Genomic DNA, 27,143 nt, shown 5'->3' on the forward strand with positions numbered 1-27,143 from the left:
CGGTGCATTGGTTCAGCCCCTTCATCCAACTCGTCTGTTAACATGCACATTGTCTTCTTGGGTATGGTTGAACCGACAACACACTGATGCATAATCAAGAATTTACCTTCTACCACAATATGGTAAAGGTTTGCATCTGCTTCACATTTGGTGAATCCTAACCCAGTGAAATAGATGTCAATTCTGGTGTACCAATCACGGGACACTTTTTTAGTCCATACAACACTCGCTTGAGTTTGCACACATGCAACTCTTTGTTGAAGGTCTGAAATCCTTTCGACTACTCAATATACACCTCTTCCTCAATCATATCGTTGAGGAATGTTGTCTTCACATCTAATGTATCTTCCATCCCATCTATGCTAACAGTGCTAGAATAGATCTGATTGAAGAGTACCTTGTTGTTGAGAACGGGTTCCCCCAAGAGCAGTTTTGAGGCTAAAATCCCATGTTTTGGGAAAATTTTGTAATAAAGTTGTAAAGTCTTTACATTTTGTGGTTGCGGAGTGTGAAGGTGTCAAGAGTCATAAAGGGTTGTCTGCCCTTATTTTGTAAAGTGTCAAGTCAGCTATAAAGATCTGTTGGACACCTAATCCTCTATGGGTTAGTGTGGAAGCCGAATAGACTAAGGAAGTCCAAGAGACCTTGGGATGTGGAACCCAATGGTCACATAGTGTACTATAAATGTATATCATTTGTTAATAAAAAATGTACTCTCATGTTTTATCTTTCATATGCTTTCTGCCATGTGTGTGTTTAACATGGTATCAGAGCAGGCGTGTTCCTGCCCTCCATAATTAATTTGAGATATTTGTTTTATGGCCTTTTTGTGTAGGTCATTTCTGCCATCACTTCTGCATTTCATGAATATTTTCTCAACTAAATTCTAGCTGCAACCTCTGTCATTTCTCTAGCGCCATTTTTGGCTCCCTCTGCCTTGTAAATCCCTATTCTGCCTATGGTATTCTGAATCCTATGCAGACTTGCTAGCCTGGCAGCGCTGACGCTTCCACTGGCCTAAACGCATACAAAACGCTGCTCCTGTCACTGCTCTATGTACATCAATTACTTGCTGCATAAGTGCATATGCATTTAACTATGCGTTGAATTTTTTCAAAAAAAAAAAAAATTGGTGAAAGCGCTATCACTTTCTTCGTCTATTCCATTTAAAAGGAATGTTCTTTGGAGATCTCTGAAGAACTATCCATTGTTTATTTATTTATTCCTAATTTCGGATTTCAACTCCAAAGATTTCAGATGTATTGCTCCACAAACAATAGAGGAGGCAAAGTGGAAACTGGATGCATCATGATAAAGGGTTTCAATTGCTACAACAGTTTCACATTTCTCTTATTACAGTGATGACCTCAGACTCCCTCGAAATCTGAAAGACTATCAAACTTAGTGGGGAGACTCTATGTGGATTGAGACTTTGGTGGACCTGAAGGACACGGTGATCCCGGTGGCCACGAAGGGCATGGATAAGGCAATCCTGGCTATGACAATTGATGGATGTGTATTCTGCAACATCATGTAATAATAATATCAGCAAAGGATTGTAACATGCATATCTTTCCATTTTTTTTGAGGTACATGATTTTTTTTGTCAACAGAGTGTATGGTGTATCTAGGCATTTACACTGCAGACAAACTAATTTTTCATAGTGTGTGACATTTAAAGTTAAGCAAGGAAAAGATCGCAAAGTTAGCTATCCTCTCATCATCTTAACCATTCAAGTTTAGTGGAATTTTACTATGAATCTGTAATGTCGTTATACATCATTTGCTCAAAACCATTCACAACACAGTTCTATAGTAGTGCATAAATGATGCACTGTTAGGCCCCTATACTACTAGTGTAACCCCTTATTGTTATTAGTATAACCCACTTATTATATTGATGTACCCATTTAGTGCCCATATTGTTACTATTGTGCCCCATAGAAGCCCACTATTGTTATTATTATGCCCTTACATTATTATTGTTATTTCGGCTCTGATTATGTTATAACCCCTTAGACTCCTATATATAGAAAGGAGGTCTTTTCATTTGTATCATCCAAGAATTGTTCATTTATGTAATGTAAAGGAGGTTGCCCCCTCGAAGAGGCTGAATTCTAAGGCGTGGATCTCTCTTTTCTATCCTTTTGTGAGTTGGTTTCATAACATTTGGTATCAGAGCTTTGGATTCTAGGGTTTCGCTGCTCCAAACAAGCCATCGTGGAATTTTCGCTATAACTTTTTTTCTGTGACGTTTCAGAAGTCAAAAAAAGAACCCATTTGAGAATAATTGACGTTGAACCCTAGGTCCAAATTTCAGATATTTTTACGTGATATTTTCGGAGATATGATCTGCGGAAGTTGGTCTTTTTGCAGACTCCTGAATTACACTCAAAACAGGTGACCTGGGGAAAATCGTCATAACTTTCTTTCTGAGCATCGGATTGAAATTTCGTAAGAAGGTACAGAAACAGGACGGACTGTAGTTTCTGTTTATATATTTTTCAGAGTCAAAGTTTGAAACAATGACACGTGGCACGTCATACAAGTTCGATCTACTGAACTAGTATATAATCAGGTCACTGCGGGAGATTGTGTATAACTCTTTCTTGGAGAATCCAATTTGGATCAGACTTGTGGCATTGGAAAGAGGACACAGAGGGCTACTACAGGTAGCAATTTCAAAACTTAAAGATCCTAAAGTATAGAGTTACAGTCATTTCAAGGTAGAGCTCATAAAATCAAGAAAAAACAAGATGAGGAAGTTTGATGGCAAGGATCCGGTAAATTGGATACTTCAGATGGAGCAATATTTTGATATACATGGTGTACAAATGTTAAAAAAGGTATTTATTGCATCTTCATATTTAGAACTAGATCATTTTTTATGGTACAAAGGGCTTTGTTCTCGTAAAAAACTTGTTACATGGTCAATTTTCACGGAGGAAATGATAGCACATTATGAGGATACAAAGAGCAACACCTTCTTTAGAGCAACACCACAACAATTGGAAATAGTAAAAGGGCTTTGTGACATAATGGAAAGCAAAATTATGGAAACCAGGAAGCATACCCCTCACAACTATAAATATGGAAGTGTTGTTTCTCCCAACCTTCCACAACCTACAAGGGTTACACCACAACAATTGGAAGAAAAAAGAGAAAAAGGGCTTTGTTACAATTGTGATATCAAATGCACTAAAGGTCATAGGTGTGCTGAGAAGAAATTATTTTACATAGAATATGAAGAGGAGGAAGAAAAGGATCAAGAAACATCAAAAGAAGAGGATATACGTCAGGACACCACCCCAGAGAAAGAAGAAATGAATCAGACCATATCTTGTAAAGCATTGGAAAGAATTACCACTCCTCAAACTCTCAAGATAGAAGGACATATCAAGAAGAAAAAGGTGCAAGAAGTGAAAGATCACATCGAGAAAGAAGAAATGAATCCAACCATATCTTGTAATTCAATGGATGAAATTACCACTCCTCAAACTATCAAGATAGAAGGACACATCAAGAAGAAAAATGTTCAAGAAGTGAAAGATCACATCGAGCATCAAGAAATGAATCCAACCATATCTTGTAAAGGACTGGAAGAAATTACCACTCCTCAAAAGATAGAAGGACATATCAAGAAGAAAAAGGTTCAAGAAGAGAAAGATCATATCGAGCATCAACAACAAGTTCTCCAACTTTTAAAGGATAACGCCACTTCGGTGCAAAATCAAATGAAACAACAGGTAGATCAACATCGTAGTGAAAAATGCTTTGATGTAAGTGATTGGGTATTTTTACTGCTACATCTCAAGCAAGCTATTTATGAGAAGGAAATGTTGGCAATACTACATGCACTTAAAAAATGGCGACCTTACCGAATGGGAAGATGCTTCAAGGATGAGGATGTGGAAGCATTGTTTTGTGCTATTTATATTATCCAACCAAATTGGATAAATGAAGCAATGGATGAATGGAAGAAGAACGAAGAAGTATGGCCACTTAGTCAAAAGTTGCAAAAGATCCCAATTCAAGCAATATTGCCAGAAATTGAAGAGGAAGGAAAAATCATATTGGAACCTGGAGCAGTCACAGAAACAAGAACCTGACAGCTACGAAGTCGATCAATTTCAGAGTATCTCATCAAGTGGAAGAACTTACCTGCTGAATATTCCACATGGGAGGACAAGAATTTTATATAGAAGCATCAAGAACTACTCAAGCGTTGAGGACAACGCTTTTTGAAGGAGAGGGGCATGTTAGGCCCCTATACTACTAGTGTAACCCCTTATTTTTATTAGTATAACCCACTTATTATATTGATGTACCCATGTAGTGCCCATATTGTTACTATTGTGCCCCATAGAAGCCCACTATTGTTATTATTATGCCCTTACATTATTATTGTTATTTCGGCTCTGATTATGTTATAACCCCTTGGACTCCTATATATAGAAAGGAGGTCTTTTCATTTGTATCATCCAAGAATTGTTCATTTATGTAATGTAAAGGAGGTTTCCCCCTCGAAGAGGCTGAATTCTAAGGCGTGGATCTCTCTTTTCTATCTTTTTGTGAGCTGGTTTCATAACATGAACTTCATGTGTTACGGATCAATCTTATTAGAATCGAATGATGCACAACATCCACGTCTCATAAACCGCTAACATATATGATGCAAGCTTGGTTGAAGGGACATAAATTTGGTTAGCATGTGCCTATTTAAGGAAATGAAATATAAGCGTCTAGGACATGCAATTGTGTTTAAGAGGATGACAAGTACATCTGCAGAGCAGTTAAAGAGAAAGGTTGCTTGACTAGAATTCGTATGTGGATGGATATGAACTTTGTAAATATAACTACTTTGCCTGCAATGGATTTTGATATTTAGGGGATATTCCTGGACATAAAATCTATCTCGTAATAAGAAATTGTTCGAAGGCATTTGTAATTTGATGATGCTAAGAATGTATGCAATATCGTCATTTAAAGCATGAGTACATTTACCTTTGGCAATCTTTCAGAAAATTAGATTTACTTTATCCAGTTTCTCTTTCAATGGTGTGTGTGCTCTTGCAAGGTTCAGGAGAGGAGGATATATATATGGGCACTCACCATTGGCTGCCACCATTGTCTGGTTAATACACAGTTTTTGTATTACCACTTATTTCATAATTGTTGCTATCATAATACTCTCCATATAACGCTGGCTATTTAATACCCTTTATTACCGCTCGACAGTCATATGAATGTTGTAGTTAATTCTCTTCCTTTCTGAGGCATGCACAGCCAGCAGACCACTGTGAGTTAAGTCATCAACACAGTAAAATCTAGATTTTGATGAGGACAGTGATGATATTCGATCCAGAACACAAATGCATCCTTGAAATTGATTAGCTGGATTAGAGCGGGATCATCCAGGTTCAGCCATTGGGTTCATTGTCGTGGAAGAAAAAAAAATGACATAGATTCAGATTCGTGAGAATTCACAACTCATTGAGGTACTAATCTCTTGAATTTTCCATAAATAATTGTGCCATGAGAAAAATTTGTAATTGCAGATTTGAAGAGTGAAGTTCCAGAGATATTGGGGCACACTTCTCCTTCTATTGGTGTCTGAAATTCTTGCGGTGAAATAAGGGTCGAATTGCATTGTGGAACGGGCTATTGGAGGCTAAATTGAGGGTGTATAGTCCACAACAATTACTGAATGAAAGCCTGAGAAGAATAATTTAGTGTGTGCAGATTCTCCTTGGCTTAGAGGGTGCAATTCTCTAAGAAATATCCACGATTCATTGCAGAGGTTTTACAAAGGAAGGGGGCACTTATAGGCTGTAGCTCTCCCTAATTAATAATAGCTAGTTAGAGGGGTCCCCTTAGCACAAAAAGAGGAGCACTTTGAAGAAGCAACACGGGGTCACCAATATATTAATTGAGGTTTCTATAATTTATATATTAGCAGGGATTGTTGTTGCATATTCTTCTTCACAAATATATGTATGTTTAAGAAGAAAATTGCAAGCTATTGTATAATCCAATTGTAATGACATTGTATTGTGAGTGGGTGTTTATTCTTGGTTCATAGTTGTGATCAATGTTTGAAGTGTAAGTTTGATCTGTTGAGAAAAATGGCTAAAATTGATGATGCATTAGAGTTGTTGAATAACCTCATTCATTCCACTGTTCATGATATGGTAAAAATTAGTAAAAATGGTCTCTCTAATATTCGAACTTGTCTACAAAATGCACAAGAGAAGATTGAATTTTTGCAGCTTGAATCTTAGCTATAGCAAGAAGAATTACAACAATGGAGTCGTCATTCTGAACTTGTTTCTGTTCAGAACAATGAAACAGACTCCCATAAACAACAAGTCAATATTGTTGAAGTTCATTAAGATCTAGTGCCAAATAAAGTAGCAGTTGTACATAGAGATGCAAAAATTTAGTTTGCACTTCCCAAGCCCATCATCAGACCTTGGGAAGAGCTTGTCCACAAGAAGCACAAAACTGGTCTTGGATATGACAAGGATGTGTCCTTTCACATTCCATACTACTCAAAGCCCATTCAATTTCAAAGTGCTGGATTTTTTCACGACAGTTGATCTTCACATGCTCCTCGTGACAGTTCACCTTCAGCTGTTTCAGATTCTGGTTCTCTTCCATAGCAACCACAACAGATTGTGAAATGCCAACACTGTGACCGAGTTGGCCATCTGAAAGATCACTATTTTGATCTTCATCCATGTAAGCATTGTCATAAAACCAGTCATTCTTCAAAAAGATGCTTCAGAAACAAACCTCCTACAAGAACAAAGATTCATCTTGGATGGATCACTTCTTGGCAATGGGCATCAACAACCAAGAAGATATTTCAGTCACATGTCAGAACTTGTTCAAGAGTATTGAACAGTCTTAAAGTTTAGTTTTCTCCATCATCTCACCTTGTATCTGACAGGGGAGGAAATGATGGTTATCTACAAGCTTCAAAGCCACATCAAGCGAGCCTCAGCCACAACCTGTCACACCAATTTCCGAGTTGTAGCCAGAGACAAAGATGCCCATGAGCATGCCTTCAGTTGGTAATTTGGAACACTTCCTCTAGCAGAAGACTTCAGCTTCTTGCCAATTTCGAAAGAGTTCCAGAAATAGAATTGGGGACACTTCCTCTAGCAGAAGACTTCAACTTCTTGCCAGTTTTGGGAGAGTTCCAGGAATTGCATTAAGAATTCCAGAGTTGTTGGTCATCCTTAAACCATCACAGGTTGAGACTTCCCTTTTTAGGTTGAAGTTCTCCCTTTTATGTGGGGTGAGACCTCCCTTTCATGGTTGAAGGTTTCCCTCTTCAAAACAATAGGAGCACTTCCTCTAGCAGAAGACTTCATCTTCTTGCCAGTTTTGGAAGAGTTCTAGGAAATACACTAAGAATTCCAGTGTTGGTGGTCATCCTTAAACCACTGCCCTTTATACCAACATTTCAGAGAGCACATTCAACCTAGTGCTTCCATGCATCTTTTGCACGTTTTGTATTATAGCTCTCTTCTTGGACTGATACATAACCCTTCGGATTTGGGGGGGGGGGATGTTGGACACCTAATCCTCTGTGGGTTAGTGTGGAAGCCGAATAGACTAAGGAAGTCCAAGAGACCTTGGGATGTAGAACCCAATGGTCACATAATGTACTATAAATGTATATCATTTGTTAATAAAAAATGTACTCTCATGTTTTATCTTTCATATGCTTTCTGCCATGTGTGTGTTTAAAAAGATCTATCCATGGTCCACAGACCATGGTATTGTATAAAAAGGAGCTAAGTAAGTAAGCTCTAAGAAGTTAAGAGTTAGTAGTGAAGTAGAGTGGAGAAGTCTGAGTGTTTTCAGTTCTTAGTGTAGGTAGAGGCTTTGCAGTTGAGTGTGCAGAGGCCTAGGGTAGAAGTCTACAGCTGAGTGCATGGACCCCTGCAGTTGTGTGCACAGTGTGGATAGAGTTTGTATTAAACTGGAGATATCAATAAAGAGAAGTATTATGCAATTACTGTGTATTTAGTCTCTGTTAATGCATCTGATTATATCACATTACGATCTAGATTTATATTACAATGTTTATTTGATGCGTGAATGTATGTGATTATATCTGTTAATTGAACGCAAGTAATAATATTAGTTTACATGACGATAACTGTAATTGATTGGTAGAATAAGTAAAACACTTGAGATAACTTGGGAACCTACACAATACATCATTATAGGAGTGTGAAAGTACCTGAACCACTGGTTAGGGCTGCGTGAAGATCAATTGTACACCTTCGCGAAGGTACTGAAGGGCAGGATAGAGGGTAGATCGATAAGCCCTAGGGCATAGCGGCCTATGCGAACGTGGGGGCAGCGGGTATAAAACGACATCACAACCATCTCAGGGTGTGGAAACTTGGTTGCACCATCCCCCCATACTACTTCAAGGGAGACTTCAGTCCGCGCTCTGCGGGCTGATGCCGAAAGGGCTAGTAGTGTAGGGATTTGTTTGGCTAACTAATGCTAAACCTAGGTCAGGGCCCACAAAGCTAAAAAATGGTTCCATTGTTGAGACCAGGAATCTGCATGAGAGATATGTGATGTCGTATCATTGGAATCCAACTAAGAAAGAGATTGAAGGCTGGTTGGATAGGAATATCCACGAATTCACGGTGCAGGAGAACATAAATCCATGGCTGATGAAGGAACAATGGCTAGATAGGTACTTGTATACTGAAATCCACGAGATATTTTTATGTTCCTTTCCAGTTGAGTTATACGAGTGGATAGCGTAGCTAGTGGATAGCCAAGGAAGGTGGAGGCTTAACAGTCCTATTGTCTAGACCTTAGAGTTAGTGCAGAGGCTAGAAGTCACTGAGGATAAGATCACCCACACTATCAATCATTGGCTCAATCATATCATAGGAGGGTTTGTGACTGAATTTGCGGTCGATACCTCAGTCAGTTACAGTGAGGTGGAGCTGCACTTTTCAAAGGTCTGCGAGGTAAGTACCTGAAGTCTTTAAATACTTGGATTAAGATGTTATTGTGTGAAAATAAGGTTATGCATCTATCTTGATGTTTGGATCTATGCAAAGTGGAAAGACTTACATGAACAAAGGAATAAAGGGTCCTGAATATAGCCCACTGATTTCACCTCATTTGAGTGATGACGAGGGAGTAGCGCAGGCTTCTCCACGAAGTTGAGTTCAGTTGATAAAACAAGGGTTCCTATGACTACCACCTCTACCTACACCACCTCCACCTTCACCACTGTCACCTGAAACTTCGCCCACACCACCATCACCTCCACCACAATTCAACATGGTGAATTCAGTGAAGCTGCCATTGTTTAAGGGCTTGGAAAATGAGGACCTGGACTAGTTCTGGTTCATCATAAAAGCTATATGGGAATCTCAGGGCGTCACAAACAATCACATGAAGAAGGCGACGTTGGTTAGTGCTTTGCAGGATCACGCGCTAACTTGGTACATCAAGTACTCTAATGATAACCCAAACACTGTGTTGGTAGAGATCCAGACCGTGCTGAATAAAAGTTTAGTAGGCCTAAATCCGAAGCGCAGTCGATTGTGGGGTTCAAGGAAATTGAGATGAAACCAAGTGAGACACCTTGGGAGTTGGATCAGAGGATAAATTGTACAATCCATGAAGCTAACATGAATTTAATGGATGGGCAGCACCGCGAATGGTTCATGGCTTCGCTCCTGCCTCACCTAAGTTTTGCGCTATCACAACAGAAGATTACGACTCAGGCAAAGGCCTTGGAGATTGCAATAAGATTGCATGAAGCACTAATGCAAGATCTCAGTTTGGGTGTTCAGCAGATCCATGCACAGTTGCAAAATCTTTACCTAGAAATGCAAAGTCTGAAGCAGGACAGAACAGTTTAGCTAGAGGCGCTTGAAGAGATATGGTGCCTGAAATGTAAAGGTCAGGGGCATGATAAAGACCACTTCCTAGTCTTTGCAAATTATATTGCAGGAGAAGGACCGATTCCTTTGAGGCCGAAAGCCCAAGCAGGGCTGAGTGCGGGGCCTGTGTTGTGGTGCGCTATATGTCAGGTAGTAGGGAAACATACAACTGATAATTGTCATTTGTTGCAGAAGTTTGTACAAACATCGAAACAACTGTTCTATAACTTTTGTAGGTTGGTAGGGCATGATGAGCGCACTTGCCGAAGTTATGATTTGATGATGGATAGAACACCCGCCTATAGAGTCTAGGAAGAAACGTGGTCTCCTAACATGGGCGCTTGGATGGCGCGGACAGGCTTTTAGGGTTGCGGACGAGGCTGAGGCAGAGGAGGAATTGGCAGAGGTTGGGGACAGCTGATCTATTACAATTATGGAGGACTAGGACACTATGCCCGTGAATGCACTAACCCAACGCGTCCATCGTGCAAATATTGTACTCAGTTTGATCATGAGACTGAGGACTATTCTACACTGATAACAAGGATATGCGATAAAGGGGTGCTACCTCCGCAGCTGACCTAGAACTTGCAGATGATGAGGGTTGAGCCTCGCGGAGAAGATCTGAATGTGAATATAGTGCTCCGAAGTGGAATTGCAATGGGTGACAATAAGGGGAAACCACCTGAAGACAACGTGTGGGTTCACAAAGCTCCAAAGAAGGAGGATGAATTTTATTTGGAGCGCGCACACGAGATCTTCATGGAAGTAAAGGAGAGCTTCGCTGAGGCCTCAAGGAGCTGGGATAAACCTATTCAGGAAATGGACCCTTCTATGCTTACGACCTTTCTAGGGATCTGCATGAAGCTGCTGCACGATAGCAAGGTTGTGAAGGGGTTATAGGACCTTATAAATAGATGCACCGGAAACACTGCAGGTGAACTGCGCGTGGTACGGAAGATTGGTAAGCATAAGGCAAGGACAAGACATGAGATGAGACTCACCACATAGATAGGAGAATATGAAATGCATCAAGTTATTCTGGATCTGGGGTCAGACGTGAACATTTTTTCAAAGTAGACTTGGGAGAGGATGGGAAGACCCGCACTGCAGTGGTCTCCGATTCAACTAAGGATGGAAAATCAACAAAAGATCATCCCCATGGGACGGTTGGAGGGAGTAACTATAGATATTGAAGGCACGAGCACATTGGCTGATTTTGAAGTAATATAAATTGTGGATGACAACAACCCCTACCCTGCACTCCTTGGCATTGATTAGGTTACTGACATGAATGGGGTAATCAACCTAAAGAAGAAAAATATGATATTTGAAAATAAATCGCTTCGCATAATAGTACCCCTGGATCCTATAGAAGGATTGTGCTATATTGAACCAGTTCACGATTACGAAATCCATGACGATTTGAATTGCATATATAAGATAATAACGCGAGACCAAAATTGGGTGAATCAGATAGTGGATGGATGAATTACATGGGATTGCGAGAGTTCCTGCACCTCAGACTTGGACGAAGAATTAGAGCACTAGCAGAATCAGCTACATGAAGTAACTAAGATGAGCTGTAACATGATGACCCAGTCGCTACGCTGTGTGTCATTAGAGGTAAGAAATCTGCCCACTTATGATGCCTTGAATAATGTGGATGTGTTTTTGGATGCATTTGAGAGGGAAGTACCAGAGAATTAGCAGCACTTCTAGGCTTTGGACTGGGCACTATGCGCTACGCCCGCGAGATGATGGGGTACGAACAAGGGTAGTTTTGATGATTGGCACGAGTATAGGAGGATGATGAGAATGCACTTTGGGAAGCCGAGGGTATGAGTGATGGACGACTATGATGGGAAGGATGATTCAAAAGAACACTTGGTCAAATGGGCTAAGGCCTATGGAGCGATGCCCCAAACTGAATGGGTGCACTTGTTGTTGAGTCTTGAAAATGTCATTCATTTGCATTATACTTTCACTATTATGTCCATTATATCACCTCCATTTCATCTCCATTTCACTACTATGTCACCACATTCATCCCACTTTCATTATCATTGGGCCACCTTTATGTTTTTCCAATCTTTATTATTTCTAAGCCTTTTAAGTGAATTTGTGGTTAAACATTAGAAAATAATGCGCATATTCTTATACCTAACAAATGGGTTGAGGTTGTTGACATGTGTAGGTTGAAAGGAGACTTCTAGAAGACCCTTATGTGGCACTCCAAGCCCAAATTCGAATTTGGTTGGAAAGAATCATGGGATCATGAGGATATGTGTCACATCTCCTAATTGTATTGTAACTCTAAGAAGACATGTGTCTTATCAGTTCCTATTTTGATTAGGACTCTAGAGGTAGAGGGAGAGATTCATGGATTCTCATCAATGAGATGGCTCTCATCTTTTTGTATAAATAGGAGATCTCTCTCCTTCATTTGTTAGTTTTTTCTTAGTCCTTTTAGCTTGTTAGTCCCATGGCTTTTGAAAGCTTTGGAGAGCTTTTTTGTACTTTGCACTTTTCAAGAAATTGAATAAAGCTTTGATGTTCTCAACATGAAAGGAGATGTGAAGTAGATGTCATGGAGAATATTAGGATGTAAGTAGAGTAGATTTCATTTTGTAAATATTTCTTTGTAGAATGTAAGGTAGATTAGATTTTTCATTCATGCAAGTGTGTTTAATTTTGCTTTGATTTCATGACTAATGGCATATGTGATCATCTTGTCTATGTTGCTGACCTTTATTTTTCTAGTTTGATTTTCATTAGTATCATTTCTTTAACTTGCACTTTACTTTCTGCTCTTAGATATCAAGTTGTTCATCTATTGATGGTTATTTTTCCATAATCAAATAACTTTATTGGAGCCAAAATATCACTTAGTACGGCTTGGTTTAGTTTGCTTTAAGACTCACATTGCTGACTTGTTCATAACTGTTATCACATGATAAATCTAGCTGAAAGGCAAAAAGGTTAAGAAAAGGTTAAAGTAGTGTGATTTGTCTCCTTTATGTAGTGTCACTTAGATTTCACATTTCATTTTCATTTTAAATCAGCAGCATAGATACTGGGCCGATGTCATTAGTTCTTTATTTGATGTCTTTATTTTCCTTTAAGCATTTGATTTCATAGGTGGAAGGGGGCCCCTGCCTTGTATAGTTGTCACTTTAATTTCTTGTATTTCTTTTTCTGATTTTCATGTATATTAATGTACAGTTTGAATTACTGCATTTTATTTTCTTTTTAACATGTATATTATTGTACATAAATTGCTTTCAAGTTGTTTGTAGATTAGTGATGCACATAGCCTTTTAATGAACTAATGATGTGATAGAATCATCTTGTCCTTTTGCTGAAGCAGCAAGGATACTGGGTCTCATAGTCATTCTCTCATTATTTGATTATTGCATTTTATTTTGATTGAACTAGTTGTATATGCACACTTTTGTTTAAATACTAACTCCATCAATAACATGTTTTAAGTTCTTTTGAAGTGCTAAGTTTTGGAAGTTACCATTAAGGACATAGGCCTTGTCTTGAAATCTTTATCCTACTTGTCCTTTAAAAGTATTCTTAAGACCTTAGAAAACCAACAAGAACAAAACCCCAAAAACAACATAAACTATAAAACAACGAAGTAAGAGAAAGTTTAACTAAGCACATATAGTGCACCACACTTCATCAGTTTACGATACCCGGATTGATAATTTATGTAGAGCAATTTAAGACATTAAATTGACTAGACATTTTGGCGCCGTTGCCGGGGAAGTGTAATTAGGAAACCTTATTTCTTACATCTGGAAAAAAAAGGTTAATAATTCTTGAGTATGCTCTCCTCCTGCACTTTGTGTGATCTAGAGGATCAGAAAAATGATTTTTAAGTAAAAAAAAAGAAAAAAATAATAATTCTTGAGTATGCTCTCCTCTTGCACTTTGTGTGATCTGGAGGATCAGAAAAAGAATTGTTAAGAAAAAAATAGGAGACAAAATAAACTTCATCACTTCAATTGATTCAAGAAAAAAAAATGAGAAGAGAAAAAAATAAACTTCATTTCATTTCCATTTTCACTCCATGCCATCCATTTCATCAATAAAAGTTATTTCCCCATGATCATTTCCATTAAGATTGCCTAACTATCTCTATTTAGCTAAGTGGTTGTTGTGACACTGGTTTCCGCAGCTGATATCGGTTTTCGCAGCTGATACCACTATGTTTTTCAAACTTACAGTCAAGATGTTAGTGCAATAAAATGAAAATGCAGGAATGACTAAGCAATATAAAAATTCACAATTTCAGAGAAAAAAACAATCTATGGCTATCTCCATTCCTAGTTTTCGCTGTGGCTTCAATAAAAAAAACCTGCCTCCCTGATCAAGCTTTGGCCTTAAAACGAGCATTACGTCTCCTTTAGTTGTTTTCATGTCTCTTGCAAACAACAACATCAAATCAATTCTTTCATCTCTGTGTAGGCTCTAAAATTAGAGAGAGAGCAGCGGTATGCAACAACATTGCATACTGTTTATCCCTATACATGTGTTTTTTTGGTTTGTTTGTTGTGTAGACAAAAATTAGCAGAAATCTAATGATCATAACAAGGGAGACCACCCAATTCCTGAATCCACGACTTCTGTGGGCTTTCTCTGGGAAGCAAGCCAACTCTGCCCACCCAATGATTAGAGATGCGGTGACATACACAGAGCATGCGAGGAGAAAGACCGTAACAGCTATAGATGTTGTTTACTCCTTGAAGAGACAGGGCCGAACCCTTTACGGCTTCGGAGGCTGAGAAGGATGAAGTACCATTCGTTCCTCCCGTTTCCATCCATTTATTTGCTCATGGTGTCTGTTGACACCACCCTTGTCTATTCGGGAATGGTAACCTTGAAAATTATCTGTATGTTGAACGGATTGTGGATGCTCTGTTTTAGCATGGAAACAAAATTGTCAATTGTCGTTGGTAGTGGGAATGTTTGGACTTTTGATGTCGATAGTGCTGCATGGCATGAGGTTCAGCAAATAAAACCACCATTTCAAAGGCCGAATGCAACAATTCAGAACAGTAAAAATTGATAACTTAGAAAAACGTAAACACAGAAAAAAATGTTAAACTTCAAACGTTCGATTTTCCCAAATGGAGATGAATTTCAAAAAACTAAAACATGGGTTGTTTTTTCAAGTGGGTTAATTAGATAACCCAGAAACCGTTTGAGAAAATTCGTGGTTGTCTGGGAGAAATATTCGGTTCTTTGGAGCCTCTTTTTTGCCGCCGCGTGAAAAATTTGAGTTATTAACTGACAGTTTGATGTATTCCGCGTGCCTGAAGAAGGATAACGCCAATTTGATTATGTGCTTGACTTTTTGCCACCACTTCCTCTGCCCATATGCCACCCATTGCAATTCATTAAAACCAACAGTGATCCAAGTGAAGACGGCTCTGTTACGTAAACCAATTACATACGGCTCTTCACAGCCGCATAACTCCCGCTGCAAACTCACGGCTGTGCTTCAAACTTTGATTACAGTCTGTTTACCAATAGCCCCATGTGACCAAAAGTTAGCACACTGTGTGTACTTAGTTTCACCCGACATCCCAAGCGATTTCATCCATCAAAACATCGAATGAGATATCGATGTTGACAAAGTTTCCACCAAACAATAAAAAAGTCTGCCAGACGAGATGAGACTAGCGATACCATCACAACAAGAAAGGTTTACAACAACTGTTTGCTTGTTACATATGTCGATATACATTTTGAGGATCATATGCAAAGATATCCAGGGAGGGGCTAGAGCCTATAGCCAGAAGACAATGTTTATACGCATGTCGAAACCAGATCTTGTAGACAGAGTCATCACAAGTTTTGGAATGATTGCAAGATCTTGTTGGATATGAAGTATCTATTGAGGTTGGACAAAAATTTGTTACAGCCTTCACTCCTCCACATTTTTTTTTCTTCCACGCACACAGCCACTCCATTTCACAGTACTTTCTCCACTCTGCACTTTCCGCAGCTCACACAGCGTTTCCGCAGCCAATCCCAGATTCCGCAGCTGTTTTGTTAAACTCTAGGTTGTAGGTGTCATCAAGCAAAACAAGTCACATGGGTAGCTAGGTAAATTTCAGTACATGGATGGTGCCCTATTCATTCGACCAAATTTGATAAAAAAAGACCCCGGTCAAAGGGAAGTCAAAATGTGTGTTATCCCAAAGTCACCACACTGAGTCGCCACACTAAGTCGCTGCATGTCAAGAAAAAATAATAGTTTTGAATCAATGAAATGAACAAGTTATCTTCTCACTTTTCTGAAGGTATCGATTAATTTTGGACTGATAATGAAAGATGAATGGCTAACTTTTTATTCAAGATTTTTAGCTACAGAGCTGTTCCCCAATTCCGCAGCCAGAAAAACCTCATTGTTCAAATCAACCTATCTTTCTCATACGAAATCAGATTTTGATGATTTAAGTACCATTGGAAAGATCTCAACAAGATTTATACAATGAGAAATATATCATTAGAGTTTGAAATGGCAAATAATGAAATAAATTGCTGAAAAGAAGCAACATCAACTTGAGGCACTAATTCCAAAGCAGGTATAAATTCTTTTGATTTTTCCTTTGAGAACTTGTTTCATTAATACAAATTCTTAGTTTTGTGTGTAAATATCATAACTAGAGAGATTTATCACCTCTCTCCTTTGATAATCTTACATTCCATTGCAGAAGAAGTATTAGTTTTTTTGCAGGTTACAGGAGGAAGGACAAATGACTACAAGAGAATGGTGTCTCTTTAAGAGACCAATTTGTTTCATAAGAGGATGATTAGCAACAAAGAGGAAATATGTTGATGCAAAATCAGATCCAAACACTTGAAAAACTTTCAGATGCTATTGTCTCCATCATATCCATCCATCACATCCATACCTCATCTCATTTTCTTCCATATTTTCCATTTTCATTCACACACACTTTCCATCTCTTTTTGTCCATTCATAACCCACAAATAAAAGCAAGAGGATCATTCACATGCTTATTGCCCATTGTCATTTCTGTTCTCCATTGCCATTTTCCATTTTCATCTTCCATTCCTTGTCATTTTCATTCTGCAAATAAGCCCTGCTTCAATGCAAATTATTGAGTCCATAGTCCTTTGAGTCTAAGTTCTTTGTAAAAACACCTTGAGGCTTGCATGCCTTAATGGCAAGTCCTCATGCTCACAAACAATGGGAATACATTAATGTCCCTTGTTCGTTAGATCTTCTAGGTGACTCGACATCAGCAAATTCATTCGTACCTAGCAAGATGTGTTTGGGCATCTTGACTCTCATTGTCGTCAATGGTGAGAGTTCTCGTGTTGACTAGTGGCATCCATTAATGGCCACTAAGCCAACAATTTCCTACTATGTTCGACATCAGAACATCTTTTCACATAGTAGGAATTGTGCCAATGAGTTTTGAAGACATGAAGACTATTATTTTCAGCATTTTGGAGCAGATTCAGCAAGTTTTAGTAGAAGCAATAAAAAGCCATCTTATCTCTCTATCCATGACTCCTCTTGTTCAGCCACTTGAAGAAGAATATGATCAGAAATTTTCAGCCACCACACATACAACTCATCCATTCCAAAGGGTAAGTGAAGGTACGGCATTTTCTAACTTTTAACCATAGAATTCCATAAAAAGCTAGAATGATAATTGTTGGAAAAACATTTCTCTTCCTCATTTCATAAAATTTCCAATACCATCAGTTGGGGGGGAATACATTCATATTCATATCTTTCCATGTCCATATGATATGTACGAGCTCACATACTTCCAACATATATTAATTATTACATTGCTATTATGAGCATACAATGGCTTTTGAAAAAGTGCTTAAAGGATAAATTGGATACAAACAAAATCATGGTTGTCACACAAGAACCAACCATCATGCAATCCAATAAAGATATACTTTGCAACAATAATCAAAATATCATTATGCAAAGTTCAAAGATCAAAATAGAAGGCACAACAAAAAATGGTTGTAACACAAAAACCAACCATGTTGCAATTCAAGTGAAACACTTTGCATAAATATGAAGTTATCAAATGATATCATGCAAAGTTAAGCCAAAGCTCAAGGATCAAAAGAGTTAATGTAATATATATTGCATGAGGACATGCAATAGCTTCAGTTGGGGGGTATGTTGAGTCTTGAAAATGTCATTCATTTGCATTATACTTTCACTATTATGTCCATTATATCACCTCCATTTCACTACTATGCACCACATTCATCCCACTTTCATTATCATTGGGCCACCTTTATGTTTTTCCAATATTTATTATTTATAAGCCTTTTAAGTGAATTTGTAGTTAAACATTAGAAAATAATGTGCATATGTTTATACCTAACAAATGGGTTGAGGTTGTTGACATGTGTAGGTTGAAAGGAGACTTCTAGAAGACCCTTATGTGGCACCCCAAGGCCAAATTCGAATTTGGTTGGAAAGAATCATGGGATCATGAGGATATGTGTCACATCTCCTAATTGTATTGTAACTCTAAGAAGACATGCATCTTATCAGTTCCTATTTTGATTAGGACTCTAGAGGTAGAGGGAGAGATTCATGGATTCTCATTAATGAGATGGCTCTCATCTTTTTGTATAAATAGGAGATCTCTCTCCTTCATTTGTTAGTCTTTTCTTAGTCCTTTTAGCTTGTTAGTCCCATGGCTTTTGAAAGCTTTGGAGAGCTTTGTTGTACTTTTCACTTTTGAAGAAATTGAATAAAGATTTGATGTTCTCAACATGGAAGGAGATGTGAAGTAGATGTCATGGAGCATATTAGGATGTAAGTAGAGTAGATTTCATTTTGTAAATATTGCTTTGTAGAATGTAAGGTAGATTAGATTTTTCATTCATGCAATTTTAATTCATGCAAGTGTGTTTACTTTTGCTTTGATTTCATGACTAATGGCATATGTGATCATCTTGTCTATGTTGCTGACCTTTATTTTTCTAGTTTGATTTTCATTAGTATCATTTCTTTAACTTGCACTTTACTTTCTGCTCTTAGATATCAAGTTGTTCATCTATTGATGGTTCTTTTTCCATAATCAAATAACTTTATTGGAGCCAAAATATCACTTAGTACAGCTTGGTTTAGTTTGCTTTAAGACTCACATTGCTGACTTGTTCATAACTGTTATCACATGATAAATCTAGCTGAAATGCAAAAAGGTTAAGAAAAGGTTAAAGTAGTGTGATTTGTCTCCTTTATGTAGTGTCACTTAGATTTCACATTTCATTTTCATTTTAAATCAGCAGCATAGATACTGGGCCGATGTCATTAGTTCTTTATTTGATGTCTTTATTTTCCTTTAAGCATTTGATTTCATAGGTGGAAGGGGGCCCCTGCCTTGTATAGTTGTCACTTTAATTTCTTGTATTTCTTTTTCTGATTTTCATGTATATTAATGTACAGTTTGAATTACTGCATTTTATTTTCTTTTTAACATGTATATTATTGTACATAAATTGCTTTCAAGTTGATTGTAGATTAGTGATGCACATAGCCTTTTAATGAACTAATGACGTGATAGAATCATCTTGTCCTTTTGCTGAAGCAGCAAGGATACTGGGTCTCATAGTCATTCTCTCATTATTTGATTATTGCATTTTATTTTGATTGAACTAGTTGTATATGTACACTTTTGTTTAAATACTAACTCCATCAATAACATGTTTTAAGTTCTTTTGAAGTGCTAAGTTTTGGAAGTTACCATTAAGGACATAGGCCTTGTCTTGAAATCTTTATCCATACTTGTCCTTTAAAAGTATTCTTAAGACCTTAGAAAACCAACAAGAACAAAACCCCAAAAACAACATAAACTATAAAACAACGAAGTAAGAGAAATAGTAGGCCCTGCGAAGATTGCAATGATAATTAACTTAGAGGTGCCAAGGAGTGGGAAATAGTTGTGCATAACATTGGGACATACTAGGTACTATAGGAAGTTTATCAAGGGCTATGCCTAGATCACTGCACCTATGGAGAAGTTGTTGAAAAAGGATGTCACATTCTGTTGGGATGAGGACTGTCAGAAAAGCTTGGATGTGCTGAAAGAAAAAATGGTCATATGCACCGATTTTAGTCTTCTCAAATTGGAAGAAGGAGTTTCATGTACATGTAGACGCATTATGGATAGCACTGGGAGCAGTACTGACACAGGCTGGTGAAGGAGAATTGGACCATCCTTTAGCATTTGCAAGTAGGAGGTTATCCAAGGCTGAGAAGAACTATTCCACCACATGGCGAAGGACTAGCCATGGTATACGCGCTCTAGAAGTTTAGACATTATTTGTTGGGTGGACATTTTAAGACGTATACAGATCATTCTGCATTGAAATAACTGGTCAATAAGCCTATTTTGGTGGGGAGAATATGCAGGTGGTTGTTATTATTCCAGGAGTATGATTTTGAAGTTATTGTGAAGCCTGGATGACTGAATGCGAGACCAGACCATCTATCGCGTATCGAAACAGGAGAAGAACCCACTACTTTGGAGGAAGGATTGCCTGACGCCCAAATCTTTGCAGTGCGCATCGCGGACGGTCACTTTGAAGACATCTTACACTTCCTAATGACAGGATCTACCTTGGAAGACTACACCACCCCACAGAAAAAGGAGTTAGTGGTGCATGTGGTAGACTTTTCTATCATTGTCGAACATCTGTACAAAATGGGGTCTGATGAAGTATTGTGACGATATGTACCAGAGTTTGAAAGAAGTAGTATCCTCTCGGATGCTCATGGGGGTGCCACGGGAGAGAATTACATAGGAAGGGCGACCGTGCAAAAGATTCTACACATAGGGTTGTGGTGGCCAAACTTCCATAAGGATTCAAAAGCCTACTGCAAGGCGTGTGATGTGTGTCAAAGGACTGACAGGCCATCGCGGAGAGATGAGCTATCTCTGAACCCACATATGACGTTACAACCTTTTGAGAAATGGGCAATAGATTTTGTGGGACCCATTCAACCTCAAGGGAAGAAGACAGGTGTGTGGTACATTATCACCGCGACTAAGTATTTGACTTGATGGGCAGAGTCACAGCCTGTGAAGGACTGCATAGGCGCAACCACTGTGAAGTTTCTCTATGAGTATGTACTGATGCAATTTGGTTGTCCAGAGATTTTGATGAGTGATCAATGCACGCACTTTCTGAACGAAACTATCAACGCACTCACGGAGGAATTTTCAGGTATATTAGCAGAAAATCATGCCTTATCACCCACAGGCTAATGGGATGATGGAAGAATTCAATAAGGTACTAGAGAATGCACTGACAAGGTTTGAAACACTCAACAAAATGATTGGGACCTGCACATACCCGTAGTATTATGGGCTTATTGAACAACATGCAAAAAGTTGACTTGACAGACATCCTTTAGGCTTGTATATGGTGTTGAAGTAGTGATGCCCATGGAATACATTGTGCCTAGTCTACACATCGTGGCACTCACAGGTATGACAGATCACAGATTCCTGGAAGAGAGGCTCTCATAGATTGCTAAGCTTGAGGAAGAAAGTTTTTTGGTTGGATTTCACCAACAGGTCCAAAAGCAATTTGAAAAAGCATGGCATGATCAGCACATTAAACTGCGCACCTTTAAGGTAAATGATCTGGTTTTGTTATATGACAGGAAGTTTGATAAATTTCCAGGGAAATTCAGGATGCACTGGCTAGGGCCCTATGTCATTAAGGAGACTACCGATGGTGGACTAGTTTAGTTGGTTAAATTGAATGGAGATCCCATCCTAGGAAAAGTGGATGGCAACCGATTGAAGCCATACACCAGTGATCTGACCAGGTGACTATATGAAGGTAGCATAGTCTTAGCACTCGAAGTAGCTGAAATGATTAACTAGAATATAAACTACACTGCCCGATTTGGGACACTACGTGATTGGGGGATTTCATGGAATGAGGAGATGTCACGGGGTTTGCAACAACACGGAGAGAGCTACGCTACCCAGGGAAAAACCACACAGGTTGACTGGAAAGTGACCATTAAAGTCAATGTTCATGATTTGACAATGAGAACGCGGCCAAATGGAGCAGACGGGCGACATTTAAGATGAAATATATGGGTAAGATCCTTGAAAATCTACCCCCAATCTGGCATTAATGAACTGAATTTGGGGGGAATGGTTGGATTTGAATTCAAAATGGCCTATAAATTGCATGTGGCTTCCCAACAAAAAACACTTGGAATTTTGAGCATTGAGTTGGTGAGCTCTTAGATGTGCATGAACCGTGCATTTTTCAAAGAATTTCTTGACTACTCAGCGTTTTATCAATTTCCAGAGTCCGACTGCAATTTCATCCATGACATTATCCCAGGATTAGATGCTATGGATGCCGAAGCAGTGACACCCAAGGGGGCTATGCCGGAAGTTGTTACGGAGGTAGAGGGAGCTGCTCCGGAGGTTGCAGAGGTACTAGTTGAAGTACCAAAGTCACCACGAACACCTATACCAAAGCCTACCCCGAACAAGTAGAGTGCGAAGGATAATAAAGGCAAGTAGGTTGTGACATCGGTGTGCGTGTCACCTAGAAGAAACCCACAGAAGGACAAGCCCACCACACAGGAAAAGGTAAAAACTATTAACTTGGAACTAGAGGAGGAAGAGATTGAGGACATCCTGATGGATGATGAGGATATGGGGGTGGAAGTGTAGGATGTTGAAGTCGAGGGTTCTGACCCTATTACTAAGTTGCTCGAATATGCACCTTCATGCAAGGGAAAGATCAAGGTACCGAAGGACATTGACGAAAGCAAGGTCGCCTTGCACATACCTATGATGTGGGACGAGATTGTCTTTGAAGGACAGCCCTTGGGGTGGGTTCCACTGTTGAAATTGGAAGACTAGGACTTAGCTGACACTGAGAAGTTCCCTCACTTGGCAACATAACAACTGTTAGAAAATTATATATTATAGAGCAATGTAACACATAAAAGATTGCAGAAATATAAACATAGAAAACGCATAAAACAAGAGAGACACAAATATACGTGGTTCACCCAGTTTGGGCTACATCCACGGAGAAACAGCCAGTCCTTCTTTTTATAATATCTAGCAAATAGAAGAAATACAACCTACAACAGATCTGCTGTAATTCCCTCTTCTCTCTCAATCTCCTCTCTCTTCCTCACTCAGAATACAGATCTACATAGACGCAATACAATTCCCTCATATATAGTGAGGGGTTGCCTTCTAGGGCAAAAAACCATAAACTAAACATAACTTCTACCGTCAGATCATCCGCCTAATGAACGACCTAGATTGACTAGAAATTACTAGACTTTTGAAAGGCAATTTTACATATGTTTTTAGCTTCAGGGGGCGCTGCCCTCGAACCCCCTCCGGGGGACCGCTGGCCCCCGAACCCCCTAGCCGGAGGGGATTATCCCCCCCGGGACCTTTGCGAGGGGGACAACTCCCCCCCACACCCCCCCGCGTGGAGGGGTGTACAATCTTCCTGGGGTATACATCCAGCTGAAACCTTTGAATACAAAAGATAATCAAGCTCCACACCCAACAATCTCCCACTTGGAGACTAATTATAGCAACTCCATCACTGCTTCATTTGCTAGATAATCACTCCACTTTGGACCTGACTATTTCTCATCTTCTTCATCATACTTGAAGAAGAATTGAAACTGAGCAGATTCTCAGTTTCTCCCTGGTTATAACTTTTGTTAGCATATCTGCAGGATTTTGGCTAGTGTGTATCTTTCCCAGCTTCAACTGTCCATCTTCCAATGCTAACCGTATGAAATGGTACTTGAGTTGTATATATTTAGTCTTGGAATGAAATGCAGAGTTCTTTGCAAGATGTATAGCACTCTGGCTGTCACTGTATAACCTGCCCAACTCTTTCTTCTTACCTAATTCATCCAGAAACCTTTGTAACCAAATTATTTCTTTACTAGCCTCTGTAGCAGCAACATACTCTGACACTGTTGTTGAAAGTGCAATAACACTTTGGATTTTTGAAACCCAACTGATAGCTATTCCACCTACAATAAATACATATCCTATAGTGCTCCTCCTGTTATCTCTGTCACCTGCCATATCTGCATCAACATATCCCTGTAGAGAAATGTTTGAACCACCAAAGCATAATTCTTGATTTATGGTACCTCTCAAATACCTAAGAATCCACTTCACTGCCATCCAATGTTCTTTTCTTGGATTGTTCATGTACCTTCTTACAACTCCCACTGCATGTGCAATATCAGGCCTTGTGCAGACCATTGCATACATTAAGCTTCCAACTGTTGACGCATATGGAATTTTAGACATATGAGCCATTTGTTCTTGAGTCTTGGGACACGCCTCCTGACTTAATTTGAAATGGCTAGCCAAAGGTATACTAACTAGTTTTGCATTCTGCATATTAAACCTTTTCAACACCTTTTCTATGTACTCACTTTAAGACAATGTTAATTTGTGATTCTTCCTATCTTTAGTTATTCTCATACCAAGGATTTGTTTTGCAGCACCCAAATCCTTCATTGCAAATGAGTTTTCTAATTTCCTTTTGAGCGCATTTATTTCCTGCATGTTAGAACCTACAACAAGCATGTCATCTACATACAATAACAATATAATATAGCTGCCATCATTTTGCCTTTTGAGATAAACACAATGATCAGAGTGACATCTAGTATAACCTTGTTCAGACATAAACCTGTCAAATTTTAGATACCACTGCCTTGGAGCCTACTTTAAGCCATACAAGCTCTTCTTCAACCTGCACACTAGTTTCTCCTTCCCTTTTACCTCATATCCTTGTGGCTACTGCATATATATCTCTTCCTCCAAATCCCCATGGAGAAAGGCTATATTTACATCTAACTGCTCAAGATGCAAATCTTCAACTGCTACTAGACTTAAAATAGTTCTGATTGAAGTCATTTTAACAACAGGATAGAATATTTCATCAAAATCAATACCTTTCTTCTGTGCAAACCCCTTGACCACAAGTCTAGCTTTGTACCTTTTTCTACCTCCATCTTCTTCCTTCAACTTGTAAACCCATTTATTCTGCAATGCTGTTTTAGCTGTAGGCAACCTGACTAAGTCCCAAGTCTGGTTATGTGCTAAGGAGTCCATCTCTTCTTTCATGGCTTTCTCCCACTTCTTCCTGGTTTCTACCTGCACTGCTTCTTCATAACATTCTGGTTCACCAGAATCAGTCAACAATACATAATATAATGAAGAAGAGTATCGTTCAAGTAGTTTACTTATCTTGGTAGATCTTCTAACACCACTTTTAGGTGTTTTAGGTGCTTGCTGCTGTTGTGGTTGTTGTTTTGGCCGTTGATCATTATGATTTTCAGAGATCATCACTTTTCTTGTGATATCGTCAAGCACTGTGTATTCTCTATTCTCTTTTTCATGTTTCTTTTCCTGCAGTTGATCCTTATACAAAACCTTTTCATTGAATATGACATCTCTACTCCTAATGATTTTGTGTTTTTCATAATCATAAAAGTGATAACCAAAATAATTAACACCATATCCAATAAAGGTACATTTCTTTGATTTTTCGTTAAGCTTTGTTCTATTTTCTTTATTAATGTGGACAAAGGCTTCACAACCAAAAGTCTTTAAAAAATAGTAGTTTACCTTTTTACCTGTCCATGCCTCCTCTGGAATACCACCATCCAAGGAACTTGAAGGCCCTCTATTTATTAGATAAATAGCAGTATCTATAGCATCTGCCCAAAATTGTAAAGGCAATCCTGCATGCAATCTCATGCACCTTGCACGCTCCATGATTGTCCTGATCATCCTTTCTGACACACCATTTTCTTGTGGTGTTCCTGGAACTGTCTTTTCTCTGCGAATTCCATTCTCAGAACAGTATCTATCAAAATCTTTTCTGCAATATTCACCTCCATTGTCTGATCTGAGACACTTCAACCTTTTTCCTGTCTCATTTGCAACCAAATCTTTCCATTTCTTAAAAGTATCAAATACATCAGATTTATTTCGAATACAATAAATCCAGGTTTTTCTGGTTGCATCATCAATAAAAGTAACATAATAATGAAAGCCACCAAGAGATGATACCTGAGCAGGTCCCCATATATCTGTATGCACAAGCTCTAATTTTTCGCTCGTCTTTTCTTTCCCAACTCTAAGGAATCTGACTCTCTTCTGCTTTCCATAAACACAATTCTCACAGAATTTTAAACCGACATGCTTCAAACCTGGCAACAAATTTCTTAAGTGAAGAATTTGCATCCCCTTCTCACTCATGTGCCTGAGCCTATGATGCCACAATGTCGTATCTTCTCTTGTATAGGTTAAAGCATTAACAGAATTAGAAATACCACTGCATAAATACAATGTACCAACCTTTCCTCCTTTCACTATTACCAGGGATCCTTTAGTGACCTTCCAAGTTTTATCTATGAAAGTAGTTACGCAACCTTCACCTCCCAACTGCCCTGTTGAAATCAGATTTTTCTTCAGATATGGAACATGCCTTACCTCCTTCAATAGCCATTTATTTCCATTCTATTGTTTTATGAAAACTATACCCATTCCAACGATTTTACATGGTTTATCATCACCCAATCGAACCTATCCAAAATCTCCTTGAACATAATCATGAAAATGTTTCTTATCAGGTGTGGCATGGAATGAGGCCCCTGAATCTACCACCCAGGCATCAATAATATTTTCTAATGAAAGAATTAAAGCATCTTACAATGCATCACCTGTTACATTTGCTTCATGATTAGTTTCTTGCTACGCGTTTCCTTCTTTTCCCTTCCGAGACTTGCAATCTTTCTTGAGGTGTCCTTTCTTCCTGCATTTCCAGCACACTATCCCCGATCTGAACTTGGATCTGCCTTTTCTTGAATTACTGTGATATTGTGGGCTCTTTCCTCTTTCCATTTTTCTTCCCCTAATCTCTGCAGTCAAAGCATTACCTGATGGCTCAACGGAGCTTTTCCGTCGCATTTCCTCGCTAAGGATTGCACAGACAACATCATCAAACTTTAAAGTACTAGATCCAGAGACAGAGTTACTAATGGCCATAACTAAACCATTCCAACTTTCTAGCAATGAGCATAGAAATAATAGAGCCCTAACTTCATCATCAAAATTTACCCCCACA

This window comes from Pinus tabuliformis, chromosome 2_2 (genome assembly GCF_031772625.1).
Source record: "Pinus tabuliformis cultivar Carrire ecotype Pingquan chromosome 2_2, CPIR1, whole genome shotgun sequence".
Classification (NCBI taxonomy): Eukaryota; Viridiplantae; Streptophyta; class Pinopsida; order Pinales; family Pinaceae; genus Pinus; species Pinus tabuliformis.